This window comes from Amblyraja radiata, chromosome 7 (genome assembly GCF_010909765.2).
Source record: "Amblyraja radiata isolate CabotCenter1 chromosome 7, sAmbRad1.1.pri, whole genome shotgun sequence".
Lineage (NCBI taxonomy): Eukaryota > Metazoa > Chordata > Chondrichthyes > Rajiformes > Rajidae > Amblyraja > Amblyraja radiata.
The window spans coordinates 85,307,704-85,323,106 of record NC_045962.1 but is presented as its reverse complement, the minus strand read 5'-3'; positions in this window follow the sequence as shown (position 1 = coordinate 85,323,106).

Below are 15,403 nucleotides of genomic sequence, written 5' to 3'. Positions count from 1 at the left end.
GTCTTGGTGAGACCACACCTGGAGTATTGCGTACAGTTTTGGTCTCCTAATCTGAGGAAAGACATTCTCGCCGTAGAGGGAGTACAGAGAAGGTTCACCAGACTGATTCCTGGGATGTCAGGACTTTCATATGAAGAAAGACTGGATAGACTCGGCTTGTACTCGCTAGAATCTAGAAGTTTGAGGGGGGATCTTATGGAAACTTACAAAATTCCTAAGGGGTTGGACAGGCTAGATGCAGGAAGATTGTTCCCGATGTTGGGGAAGTCCCGAACAAGGAGGTCACAGTTTAAGGATAAGGGGGAAGTCTTTTAGGACTGAGATGAGAAAATTATTTTTTACACAGAGAGTGGTGAACCTGTGGAATACTCTACCACAGAAGGTAGTTGAGGCCAGTTCATTGGCTGGATTTTATGAGGGAGTTAGATGTGGCCCTTGTGGCTAAAGGGATCAGGGGGTATGGAGAGAAGGCAGATATGGGATATTGATTTGGATGATCAGCCATGATCATATTGAATGGCGGTGCAGGCTCGAAGGGCCGAATGGCCTACTCCTGCACCTATTTTCTATGTTTCTATGTTTCTATAGAACATAGAGCAGTACAGCGCAGGTTCTTACAGGTGGCGCTGAGGCGTAGCGGTAGAGGCGCTGCCTTGCAGCCCTTGCAACAACAGAGACTTGGGTTCGATCCTGACTGCGGGTGCTGTCTGTGCGGAGTTTGTACGTTCTCCCCGTGACCTGCGCGGCTTTTTTCCAAGATCTTCATTTCCTTCCCGCACTCCAAAGACGTACCAGGTTGGTGGGTTAATTGGCTTGGTGTAAATGTAAAAATAGTCCCTAAGTAAGTAAGTTTATTGGCCAAGTATTCACATACAAGGAATTTGCCTTGCTGCTCCGCCCACAAGTAACAACATGACATACAGTGTGACTCAGAATGACTCAGAATGACTCAGAAAACACTAAACATTAATAATAATAAAACATTAATGATAAAACACCATTGATCAAGGATGTGAACCAACAAAATACCAGATCAAAGGGAGGCAACAGATTTTTGGCTGTTGAGCAGAGCAACTACTCGTGGATAAAAACTGTTTTTATGTCTGGCTGTGGCAGCTTTGACAGTCCGGAGTCGCCTTCCAGAGGGAAGTGATTCAAAGAGTTTGTGGCCAGGGTGAGTGGGGTCAGAGATGATCTTGCCCGCTCGCTTCCTGGCCCTTGCAGTGTACAGTTGTGTGTGTAGGATAGTGTTAATGGGTGGGGATCATTGGTCAGCATGGTCTCGGTGGGCCAAAGGGCCTGTTTTTTGTGCTGTTTCTCCAAACGAAATCCTTGAGTTGACAAATCCACTGACTTTCTCTGCCCATCCATCTCACCCCCACGCAAGGCTTTTATTGATTTTGCAGATAGTAAAGATGGTTGTGAACGATTGCAGCAGGATCTGGATTGATTGGCCAGGTGGGCAGAGGAATGGTTGATGGAATTTAATACAGAGAAGTGTGCGGTGTTGCATTTTGGGACGTCGAACAAGGGCAGGACCTACACAGTAAATGGTAGGCCTCTGGGTAGTGTTGTAGGGCAGAGGGATCTAGGAGTACAGGTGCGTGGTTCCTTGAAGGTCGAGTCGCAGGTAGGTAAGGTGGTCAAAAAGGCTTTTGGCACTTTGTCCTTCATCAGCCAGAGTATTGAGTATAGAAGTTGGGAGGACATGTCGCAGTTGTATAAGACGTTGGTGAGACCGCATTTAGAATATTGTGTTCAGTTCTGGGCACCATGTTATAAGAAAGATATTGTCAAGCTTGAAAGGGTTCAGAAAAGATTTACTAGGATGTTGCCAGGACTGGATGGTGTGAGCTATAGGGAGAGGTTGAGCAGGCTGGGTCTTTATTCCATGGAGCGCAGGAGGATGAGGGGAGATCTTTTGGAGGTATAGAAAATCATGAGAGGAATAGATCAGGTAGATGCACAGAGTCTCTTGCCCAGAGTAGGGGAATCGAGGACCAGAGGACATAGGTTCAAGGTGAAGGGGAAAAGATTTAATAGGAATCTGAGAGGTAACTTTTTCACTCAGAGGGTGGTGGGTGTATGGAACAAGCTGCCAGAGGAGGTAGTTGATGCTGGGACTATCCCATCGTTTAAGAAACAGTTGGACAGGTACATGGATAGGACAGGTTTGGAGGGTTATGGACCAAGCGCAGGCAAGCGAGACCAGGGTAGATGGGACATTGTTGGCCAGTGTGGACGAATTGGGCCGAAGGGCCTGTTTCCACATTGTATCACTCTGTGTCTCTATGACTCTATTGAGAGACACAAGGAACTGCAGATGCTGGCATCTTGAGCTACATACAAAGTGCTGGAGGAAATCAGAGCTTCAGGTAGCATCTGTGGGGAATACGGATGGATCAATCTGAAGAAGGGGTTTGGCCCAAAAACGTCACCTAAAGGGCCTGTCCCACTTGGCGATGTTTTCGTCGACGGCCGGCGTCATATTAGTGTCGCCAAACGATTTTGAACATCTCAAATCCCAGCGGCGACAAAAAAAAATGTCGCGACACTTGAAGAAACACCGCGCGTCGATACCTCATCACGCCGCGTCACGGTGACCTGATACGTCAGTCAAAGTGGTCCTCCTGGAGTTGTACAGGGCCCTAGTGAGACCACACCTGGAGTATTGTGTGCAGTTTTGGTCTCCAAATTAGAGGAAGGACATTCTTGCTATTGAGGGAGTGCAGCGTAGGTTTACAAGGTTAATTCGCGGGATGGCGGGACTGTCATATGCTGAGAGAATGGTGCGGCTGGGCTTGTACACTCTGGAGTTTATAAGGATGAGAGGGTATCTTCAAAATTCAAGATTCAAGATTCAAGTGAGTTTATTGTCATGTGTCCCAGATAGGACAATGAAATTCTTACTTTGTTTCAGCACAACAGAACATAGTAGGCATGAATACAGAACAGATCAGTGTGTCCATATACCATTATATAAATATATACACACGTGAATAAATAAACTAATAAAGTGCAAATAAACAGATAATGGTCTATTAATGTTCAGAGTTTTGTTTCAGTTGAGTTTAATAGCCTGATGGCTGTGGGGAAGTAGCTATTCCTGAACCTGGACGTTGCAGTCTTCAGGTTCCTGTACCTTCTACCTGAAGGTAGCGGGGAGATGAGTGTGTGGCCAGGATGGTGTGGGTCCTTGATGATGCTGCCAGCCTTTTTGAGGCAGCGACTGCAATAGATCCCCTCGATGGAAGGAAGGTCAGAGCAAATGATGGACTCCCTCTTAAATATAGCCAATGAACTGAGCGCTCAAGTTGCCGAACCAAGCCACGATGCAACCGGTCAGCATGCTCTCTACTGTGCACCTGTAGTAGTTAGAGAGAGTCCTCCTTGACAAACCGACTCTCCCTTATTGAAACATATCAGATTATTAAGGGTTTGGACACGCTAGAGGCAGGAAACATGTTCCCGATGTTGGGGGAGTCCAGAACCAGGGGCCGCAGTTTAAGAATAAAAGGAGTAAGCCATTTAGAACAGAGATGAGGAAACACGAGAGTTGTGGGTCTGTGGAATTCTCTGCCGCAGAAGAGGCAGGTGGAGGCTGGTTCTCTGGATACTTTCAAGAGAGAGCTGGATAGGGCTCTTAAAGATAGCGGAGTCAGGGGATATGGGGAGAAGGCAGGAACGGGGTCTTGATTGTGGATGATCAGCCATGAGCACATTGAATGGCGGTGCTGGCTCGAAGGGCCGAATGGCCTACTCCTGCACCTGTTGTCTATTGTCCAAACCCGGACGTTCTTGGAGTGTGGGAGGAAACCGGAGCACCCGGAGAAACATAAAAACATAGAAACATAGAAAATAGGTGCAGGAGTAGGCCATTCGGCCCTTCGAGCCTGCAACGCCATTCAATATGATCATGGCTGATCATCCAACTCAGTATCCTGTACCTGCCTTCTCTCCATACCCCCTGATCCCTTTAGCCACAAGGGCCACATCTAACTCCCTCTTAAATATAGCCAATGAACTGGCCTCAACTACCTTCTGTGGCAGAGAATTCCAGAGATTCACCACTCTCTGTGTAAAAAATGTTTTTCTCATCTCGGTCCTAAAAGACTTCTCCCTTATCCTTAAACTGTGACCCCTTGTTCTGGACTTCCCCAACATCGGGAACAATCTTCCTGCATCTAGCCTGTCTAAACCCTTAAGAATTTTGTAAGTTTCTATTAGATCCCCCCTCAATCTTCTAAATTCTAGCGAGTACAAGCCGAGTCTATCCAGTTTTTCTTCATATGAAAGTCCTGCCATCCCAGGAATCAGTCTGGTGAACCTTCTCTGTACTCCCTCTATGGCAAATCCACGCAGGTCACGGGTGGAAGATACCAACTCCGCACAGACAAGCATCCATGGTCAGGATCGAACCCGCGGTCACTGGCGCTGAGAGGCAGCAACCTTTAACCGATGATGTCCCAGTGTCAAAAATATCGTTTGCTTTGACGAACACTCACAAAAATCTACACAAGCCACATCAATGGTGTGCGTGACCTGGGTTTCAGACTCAGGAGACAATGAGCCTAATCTAGGATATCAGCGGACACGGAAGATTCGCAAGCCTCCTCCGATCTACCTTCACCAGAAGAATGAGGCCCATTCTTCGTGTGAAAGAACGCACGTGGGAACGAAGGCGCATGCAGTTAACAAAGGCCCGTGAAATGATATATCGACAATGTTCGCCAGTATAAACACATACATTAAACAGAGAGAGAGACAAGAGAGGTTTACCTTGACAAGGCACCGCCGCCTTTCATGTGCCTGCTTTTCTCTGAAGGTCAACCACATGAAGGGAAGGAAACCCGGTGTTCTCCCTTGAGGATATAAAGGCCTTTGACGCCTCCATTTTCTTCCCACAGTGTTGAGAAGCCACATTCATGGGGTGTGGGGTGAGGTAAAGAAGAAATAAAATTCAAGGGTATCCTGTATCTAAGGAGTTGATGGTAATCATCTGATCTGTTGGGTCTTGGCCTGGTACCAAACACCTGCGAGTCAGTGCTGGGTGATTTCCAATTCCCTGATTCATTATTTTGGTCTGATCATCACCTGTTGACCCTCCAGGATGAGAGGATGCGTCGGGGTTACGTCCGCGCCCGGATGCTACTAGAAAGGGACTACGCGCTGTCCAGGGACACCCTGGGAATTTCCAGGACAATTGGGCCCTGAGGGGGGATGAATGTATCCTGGACGTGGATTGTATTATAGTTGTTTAATAGGTTACTTAGTTATTTTGTTTTGTCTTGTACTATGGTGGTGGGTTCTGTTTTGTTTTATTGTGCTGTAAATACTATTTTAATATTTGAATAAATATTTTTGTTTTAAAAAAAAAGATGAGAGAATCATCTTGTCACAGAGTCATAGAATGATACAGTGTGGAAACAGGCCCTTCGGCCCAACTTGCCCAGGCCGACCAACATGTCCCAGCTAACACTAGTCCCACCTGCCTGCGTTTGGCCCATATCCCCCCAAACCTGTCCTATCCATGGACAGCTGTTCCTAAAGGGCCTGTCCCACTTGCATGCGACTGCATGCGTTTGGCGCGACCAAACAGAAGTGTTCGCGTTAAATTTGCGGTAAGTATGCGCTAAGTTCGCGGTAAGTACACGGTAAGTACACGCTAAGTTCGCACGTGACGCAATTTACGTCATATTCACCAATCAGCTGGGCAGGAGGCGGGCCGACTGAATTTGGACGTCGCACGGCGTCGAGCGGTGGCGTCATCACGCAACGGCACGCCGGGCAGTGACGTCATCGCACAACGCCACACGCTAGGCGTGCGCCGTCAAGACGCTGCGTACGCCGTCAAGATGCTGCGTACGCCCTCAATGCGCATACGGGCCGACAGGCCGTTGGCGTGCGGAATTTTCGGACAGGCGGGATTTTCGGAGCCCCGCGTAATGTCGGGACCAGCCCCGTACAACTCCATACGCCTCCGCGCTTCGAAGTGGGACCGGCCCCGCGCGGCCCGTACGCCTCAAGCGACCACGTTTGGTCGCGCCAGACGTTCGCAATCGCATGCAAGTGGGACAGGCCCTTTAAACGTTGCGAGAGTTCCTGCCTCAACTACCTGCTCCGGCGGCTTATTCCACACATCCACCACTCTTTGTGTGAAACAGTGGGAAGGGGTGGGATGGGAAAGCAGCAAGCAGTGACTCGCCAACAGCCAACGCTAACTTAGGCTGTGGACCGAGCATCAAAAATGTGTCTAGAAATCGATTTTCGTGACCCACGTCACGAAACAAAACGAAAAAGCTCCTCGGCCCACAGCCTAACTCTGCTCTACAGGCTTGGAATCTGCAGGAATTGATGGTGAATGAACAGGTGACGAAAATAATTGTCGACAATAAGAACTGCAGATGCTTGTTTGGGGAATAAAAACACACAAAGTGCTGGAGTAACTGAGCAGGCCAGGTAGCATCTCCAGCGGACATGGATAGGTGAGTGTGGGTCTTTGATGATGCTGGTGGGTTACTCCAACATAGAAACATAGAAACATAGAAAATAGGTGCAGGAGGAGGCCATTCGGCCCTTCGAGCCAGCACCACCATTCATTGCGATCATGGCTGATCGTCCCCTATCAATAACCCGTGCCTGTCATCTCCCCATATCCCTTGACTCCACTAGCCCTCTAGAGCTCTATCCAACTCTCTCTTGTGATTTGGCCTCCACTGCCCTCTGTGGCAGGGAATTCCATAAATTCACAACTCTCTGGGTAAAAATGTTTTTTCTCACCTCAGTCTTAAATTACCTCCCCTTGATTCTAAGACTGTGGCCCCTGGTTCTGGACTCGCCCAACATTGGGAAAGTTTTTCCTGCATCTAGCTTGTCCAGTCCTTTTATAATTTTATATGTTTCTATAAGATCGCCCCCCTCATCCTTCTAAACTCCAGTGAATACAAGCCTAGTCTTTTCAATCTTTTTTCATATGACAGTCCCGCCATCCCAGGGATCAATCTCGTGAACCTACGCTGCACTGCCTCAATCACACGGACGTCCTTCCTCAAATTAGGAGACCAAAACTGTATGCAAATCTCCAGTGTTTGTTTTGTGTTTTGTGTTTAATTTGATATTCTAGTTTTAGAGTTTAATTTTAGATACAGAGTGGAAACTGGCCGTTAGGGCCATTGAATCCCTGCCGATTTTACTCAGAGGGTGGTGAATCTGTGGAATTATTTGCCACAGAAGGCTGTGGAGGCCAGGTCAATGGATATTTTTAAGGCAGAGGTAGATAGATTCTTGATTAGTACGGGTGTCAGGGATTATGGGGAGAAGGCAGGAGAATGGGGTTAGGAGGGAGAGATAGATCAGCCATGATTGAATGGCGGAGTAGACTTGATGGGCCAAGTGGCCTAATTCCCCTCCTATTCCGTATGACCGTACAGACAGCACCCGTAGTCAGGATCGAACCCAGGACTCTGGTGCTGTGAGGCAGCAACTCTACAGCTGCGCCATTGTGTATGGGGGAAGGAGCTGATGAGTGGGATTGATGGGAGGACTCTACAACAGAACCAGTACGAGGACAGAGGCCGAGTGGTCACCTTAGAGTGGGCGTCACAGAGGCACAGCGGCCTGTGGTCACAAGCACATCGTACGTTAACCCAATCATCCCCCGGGATTCTTCCTGGGATCATTCTCGTCAACCTCCTCTGGACCCTCTCCAGAGCCAGCACATCCTTCCTCAGATATGGTGCCAGAAACGGCTCACGGTACTCCAAATGCGGTCTGACCAGCGCCTAATAGAGCCTCAGGTATTACATAGAAACATAGAAACATAGAAAATAGGTGCAGGAGTAGGCCATTCGGCCCTTCGAGCCTGCACCGCCATTCAATATGATCATGGCTGATCGTCCAACTCAGTATCCTGTACCTGCCTTCTCTCCATACCCCCTGATCCCTTTAGCCACAAGGGCCACATCTAACTCCCTCTTAAATATAGCCAATGAACTGTGGCCTCAACTACCTTCTGTGGCAGAGAATTCCACAGATTCACCACTCTCTGTGTGAAAAATGTTTTTCTCATCTCGGTCCTAAAAGATTTCCCCCTTATCCTTAAACTGTGACCCCTTGTTCTGGACTTTCCCAACATCGGGAACAATCTTCCTGCATCTAGCCTGTCCAACCCCGTAAGAATTTTGTAAGTTTCTATAAGATCCCCCCTCAATCTTCTAAATTCTAGCGAGTACAAGCCTCAAGATGCAAGACTTCACCGACTATCATGAGGTGTTGAGTTTAGAGGTGGGAGGAATGGTGAATGTTTATGTTCTAAAGTGGTGGGAGCAGAATTAGGCCGTTCGGCCCATCAAGTCTACTCCCCCATTCGATCATGGCTGATCTATCTTTCCCTCTCAACCCCATTCTCCTGCCTTCTCCCCGTAACCCCTGACACCCTTAATATTCAAGAATCTATCTGTCTCCACCTTAACGATATCCGTTGACTTGGGTCCACAGCCCTCCGTGCTAGGAATGAGACTAAGGTAGGACAGGCGGGACCAAAGATTATAGAGCAGAGCAAGATAGACCACTCCTCCGAAATCCAATGGACGGAGGTGTAGTACGTAACAGAACGTCGCGGCCGCCATTTGTTTATGCCAAACGCCACATCTTCGGTAGTGGGGACGGACTCCAGTTGTACAATCTGCTCTTACATCAGGTCGCAGGGAAAAGGAAAGATACGAGAGGCTCCTCTAGTATCTTTGGGGTAATCCGTTCCAAATATTAATGCACTCTATCATCTTTGGTGTAATCAGTGTTGTAGGGAACAGTGTTTTATACAGCATCCATCACTTCACATATTTAGTTAATAATATTGTAAATTGCTGCTCAATAAAATGGCGTCATGTCATACCCATGTCATACTGCGCTGTTTTCGCAGAGTGGCGCATCTTGCTCTGCTCTATAATCTTTGGGCGGGACGGCACGATGGCGCGGCGGTGGAGTTGCTGCCTTACAACGGCAGAGATCCGGGATCGATCCTGGCTATGAATGCTGTCTGTACGGAGTTTGTACGTCCTCCCCGTGAACCGCGTGCATTTTCCCCGAGATTTTCGGTTTACTCCCACAAAGACGTCCACGTTTGTGGGCTAATTGGCTTGGTATAAAATAGAAAATTGTCAAAGTCAAGTCAAAAGAGTTTATTGTCATGTGTCCCTGACAGGACAATGAAATTCTTGCTTTGCTTCAGCACAACAGAACATAGTACGCCGAACACCTCCGCTCAGTCCGCAATAACCTACCTGAACTCCCGGTGGCTCAGCACTTCAACTCCCCCTCCCATTCCCAATCCGACCTCTCTGTCCTGGGTCTCCTCCATTGCCAGAGTGAGCAACAGCGGAAATTGGAGGAACAGCACCTCATATTCCGTCTGGGGACCTTGCGTCCGGATGGCATTAACATTGAATTCTCCCAATTTTGCTAGCCCTTGCTGTCTCCTCCCCTTCCTTAACCCTCTAGCTGTCTCCTCCCACCCTCCCATCCGCCCGCCCTCGGGCTCCTCCTCCTCCTCCCCTTTTCCTTCCTTCTCCCCCCCCCCCACCCCCCATCAGTCTGAAGAAGGGTTTCGGCCCGAAACGTCGCCTATTTCCTTCGCTCCATAGATGCTGTTGCACCCGCTGAGTTTCCCCAGCAATTTTGTGTACCTTCGATATTCCAGCATCTGCAGTTCCTTTTTGAACACAGAACATAGTAGGCATTGACTACAGAACAGATCAGTGTGTCCATATACCATTATATAAATATATACACATATGAATAAATAAACTGATCAAGTGCAAATAACAGATAATGGGCTATTAATGTTCAGAGTTTTGTCCGAGCCAAGTTTAATGGGTGTGGGGAAGTAGCTATTCCTGAACCTGGTCGTTGCAGTCTTCAGGCTCCTGTACCTTCTACCTGAAGGTAGCGGGGAGATGAGTGTGTGTGGGGAACCCGAGTGTATTCGTGTGGGGGGATCGCTGGTCGGTGCGGACTCGGTGGGCCGAATGGCCTGTAGACTATACTAAAGGTCTGAAGGAGGATTTTCATTTGAAACGTCACCATTCCCTTCTCTCCCGATGTGTTGCCTAACCCGCTGAGTTACTCCAGCATTTAGTGTCTATTTCAAGGTTAATAACCTCAGGCAACTTCCGTGGGATGTTGGCACTCTTACCGTATGTAATAACAGCCTGGCTGTTTATCAAAGCCATCCATGTGCGATAGGAAAACTCCGGCATGTGGTCACACGCTTCCCCACCCACCTGCCGCAGGTTTGCCAGTTACACCACCTCCGTTACATTCCTGGAATTCTTCACAGGTGAGCAGGAGGTGGAGGAAGAGGGAGGCGAGGAGAAGGTGGGAAGGAGAATGAGATACCTCATCAACTCGGCAAGGCCTGCAGCATAATCAAGGACAAGTCGCACCCTCTTCTCCCCTCTCCACAAAATGATGGAGTAACTTGATTTGAGTATAGGAGCAGCGAGGTTCTACTGCAGGTACACAAAAATGCTGGAGAAACTCAGCGGGTGCAGCAGCATCTATGGAGCGAAGGAAATAGGCGACGTTTCGAGCCGAAACCCTTCTTCAGACCCGAAACATTGCTTATTTCCTTCGCTCCATAGATGCTGCTGCACCCGCTGAGTTTCTCCAGCATTTTTGTGTACCTTCGATTTTCCAGCATCTGCAGTTCCTTCTTGAACACGAGGTTCTACTGCAGTTGTACAGGGTCTTGGTGAGACCACACCTGGAGTATTGCGTACAGTTTTGGTCTCCTAATCTGAGGAAAGACATTCTTGCCATAGAGGGAGTACAGAGAAGGTTCACCAGACTGATTCCTTGGATGGCAGGACTTTCATATGAAGAAAGACTGGATAGACTCGGCTTGTACTCGCTAGAATTTAGAAGATTGAGGGGGGATCTTATAGAAACTTACAAAATTCTTAAGGGGTTGGACAGGCTAGATGCAGGAAGATTGTTCCCGATGTTGGGGAAGTCCAGAACAAGGGGTCACAGTTTAAGGATAAGGGGGAAGTCTTTTCGGACCGAGATGAGAATTTTTTTTTTCACACAGAGAGTGGTGAATCTCTGGAATTCTCTGCCACAGAAGGTAGTTGAGGCCACAGTTCATTGGCTATATTTAAGAGGGAGTTAGATGTGGCCCTTGTGGCTAAAGGGATCAGGGGGTATGGAGAGAAGGCAGGTACAGGATACTGAGTTGGATGATCAGCCATGATCATATTGAATGGCGGTGCAGGCTCGAAGGGCCGAATGGCCTACTCCTGCACCTATTTTCTATGTTTCTATGTTTCTATGTTTCTAACTCAGCGGGTCAGGTCTGAAGAAAATGAATAGGCGACGTTTCGGGTCGAGAAAGGTTTCGACCTGAAACGTCGCCTATTCCTTTTCTCCAGAGATGCTGCCTGGCCCACTGGGTTACCCCAGCTTTTTGTGCCTATCTTCCTTCCATTGACTCCATCTACAACTCACGCTTCCTCGGCAAGGCCACCTGCATAATCAATCACCATTCTCACGCCGGTCACTCCCTCTTCTCCCTTCGGTCAAAAGGTGTAGGTTTGTGAAAACGCACACCTCCAGATTCAGTCTGAAGAAGTGTTTAAGAAGGAACTGCAGATGCTGGAAGATCGAAGGTAGACAAAAATGCTGGAGAAACTCAGCGGGTGCAGCAGCATCTATGGAGCGAACGAAATAGGCAACGTTTCGGGACGAACCCCTTCTTCAGACTGATGTCTGGGTTTCGGCCCGAAATGTCACCTATTCCGTCGCTCCATAGATGCTGCCTCACCCGCTGAGTTTCTCCAGAGTTTTGCCTACCTCCAGATTCAGGGACAGTTTCTTCCCAGCTGCTATCGGGCATCTGAACCATCCTATCGACAACTAAAGAACAGTCCTGAACTATTAACTACCTCATGGGTGATCCTCGGACTGCCCTTGATCGAACTTTACTGGCTTTACTTTGCACTAAACATTATTCCTTTACCATGTATCAATGCCAGGGGATCCCAACCTTTTTGGTCCCGTTTACCCCGGCATCTTTAATAGCACATAACTATGCTATTTCACTTATTTATGAACCATAGAAACATAGAAAATAGGTGCAGGAGTAGGCCATTCGGCCTTTCGAGCCAGCACCGCCATTCAATGTGATCATGGCTGATCACCCAACTCAGTATCCTGTACCTGCCTTCTCTCCATACCCCCTGATCCCTTTAGCCACAAGGGCCACATCTAACTCCCTCTTAAATATAGCCAATGAACTGGCCTCAACTACCTTCTGTGGCAGAGAATTCCACAGATTCACCACTCTCTGTGTGAAAAATGTTTTCCTCATCTCGGTCCTAAAAGATTTCCCCCTTATCCTTAAACTCTGACCCCTTGCTCTGGACTTCCCCAACATCGGGAACAATCTTCCTGCATCTAGCCTGTCCAACCCCTTAACTACCTGCTGCACCACCGTGCCGGCTTTAATGCTGGGCGCTGCTGGCCTGCCGTGTGTGTGCCGCACTAGGTCACCGCTCCGTCTCCGAAAACTGGGCTTGGCTCTGGGGTGGAGATTTTTTTTTGCGGAATCAGCGATTTTTGTAAAAAGGTCACGGCAATTGCTACTGCCGGGGAAACCAAGCCGGCGGGTCTGAACAGTGATGCGTGCATTCAGATTAAGCGATGACAGCAGCTTTAATTGTCAAGGAGTGAGGTATGCTGGAAGGTGCCTTCAACGTGTTTAAACAAGGGGAAGATGTCTGAACAATCGAGGCAGAGGTGCACAATCCTATCTGGATTACCTCGACTAGTCTGTGTGGGGAGCCCGCTGAACACGTAACAGCTGGATGTCGACATTAACGCTGTCCTGACGGTCATCGGCCGTTATCGGGGAACTGAACAAATCCTATGGCCAACGAGAGAGTTTTCGTCAGTTCACAAGGCCATGAGTGATAGGAGCAGGATTTGGCCATTCGGCCCATCAAGTCTACTCTGCCAGTGTTTTTCACCCAGAGAGTTGTGAGTCTGTGGAATGCTCTGCCACAGGAGGCAGTGGAGGCCAATTCATATAACCATATAACTGAGTTGGATGATCAGCCATGATCATATTGAATGGCGGTGCAGGCTCGAAGGGCCGAATGGCCTACTCCTGCACCTATTTTCTATGTTTCTATGTTTCTATAACAATTACAGCACGGAAACAGGCCATCTCGGCCCTTCTAGTCCATGCCGAACACTTACTCTCACCTAGTCCAATCTACCTGCACTCAGACCATAACCCTCCATTCCTTTCCCGTCCATATACCTATCCAATTTATTTTTAAATGATAAAATCGAACCTGCCTCCACCACTTCCACTGGAAGCTCATTCCACACAGCTACCACTCTCTGAGTAAAGAAGTTCCCCCTCATGTTACCCTTAAACATTTTATTTATTTATTTATTTTTTAGATGTTTTTATTAAGGACAGTGCATATTTATAAACATTTGCATGCAATACGCAAGATTATAGCTATAGGCTAATTTCCATCTGTAGTCCCTCTGGTAGACCAGGTTAACACATCACAACACATGTTTGTCCCTTAATTCTCAAATCATGGCCTCTTGTTTGAATCTTCCCCACTCTCAATGGAAAAAGCTTATCCACGTCAACTCTGTCTATCCCTCTCATAATTTTAAAGACCCCTATCAAGTCCCCCCTTAACCTTCTACGCTCCAAAGAATAAAGACCTATCTTGTTCAACCTTTCTCTGTAACTTAGGTGCTGAAACCCAGGCAACATTCTAGTAAATCTCCTCTGTACTCTCTCTATTTTGTTGACATCTTTCCTATAATTTGGCGACCAAAACTGTACACCATATTCCAGAATTGGCCTCACCAATGCCTTGTACAATTTTAACATTACATCCTAACTTCTATACTCAATGCTCTGATTTATAAAAGCCAGCACACCAAAAGCTTTCTTTACCACCCTATGTACATGAGATTCCACCTCCAGGGAACTATGCACAGTTATTCCTAGATCCCTCTGTTCACCTGCATTCCTCAATTCGCTACCATTTACCATGTACGTCCTATTTTGATTTGTCCTGCCAAGATGTAGCACCTGACACTTATCAGCATTAAACTCCATCTGCCATCTTTCAGCCCACTCTTCCAAATGGCCTAAATCTCTCTGTAGAAAATCTACTTCATTATCCACAACACCACCTATCTTAGTATCATCTGCATACTTACTAATCCAATTTACCACACCATCATCCAGATCATTGACTTGATTTGACTGGACAGCACACAAACAACAAAAAACATTTCACCACATCTCGGTGCGAGTGACAATAACACACCAACGGCAAAAACTTCATAGACCTGTTTCATCCATATTGTCATTTTGCAGCAGCTTAAGAGCACAATTAAGCCGCCGTGGCATTGCTGAGCTAACTATGAACAAAGCCATAGTGTACTTACATAGAAACATTGAAACATAGAAACATAGAAAATAGGTGCAGGAGTAGGCCATTCGGCCCTTCGAGCCTGCACCGCCATTCAATATGATCATGGCTGATCATCCAACTCAGTATCCTGTACCTGCCTTCTCTCCATACACCCTGATACCTATAGCCACAAGGGCCACTTCTAACTCCCTCTTAAATATAGCCGATGAACTGGCCTCAACTACCTTCTGTGGCAGAGAATTCCAGAGATTCACCACTCTCTATGTAAAAAATGATTTTCTCACCTCGGTCCTAAAAGACTTCCCTCTTATCCTTAAACTGTGACCCCTAGTTCTGGACTTCCCCAACATCGGGAATAATCTTCCTGCATCTAGCCTGTCCAACCCCTTAAGAATTTTGTAAGTTTCTATAAGATCCCCCCTCAATCTTCTAAATTCTAGCGAGTACAAGCCGAGTCTATCCAGTCTTTCTTCATATGAAAGTCCTGCCATCCCAGGAATCAGTCTGGTGAACCTTCTCTGTACTCTATGGCAAGAATGTCCTTCCTCAGATTAGGAGACCAAAACTGTACGCAATACTCCAGGTGTGGTCTCACCAAGACCCTGCACAACTGCAGTAGAACCTCCCTGCTCTTATACTCAAATCATTTTGTTATGAATGCTAACATACCATTTGCTTTCTTCACTGCCTGCTGCACCTGCATTCCTACTTTCAATGACTGGTGTACCATGGCACCCAGGTCTCGTTGCATCTCCCCTTTTCCTAATCGGCCACCATTCAGATAATAGTCTACTTTCCTGTTTTTGCCACCAAAGTGGATAACCTCACATTTATCCACATTATACTGCATCTGCCTTGCATTTGCCCACTCACCCAACCTATCCAAGTCACCTTGCAGCCTCCTAGCATCCTCCTCACAGCTAACACAGCCC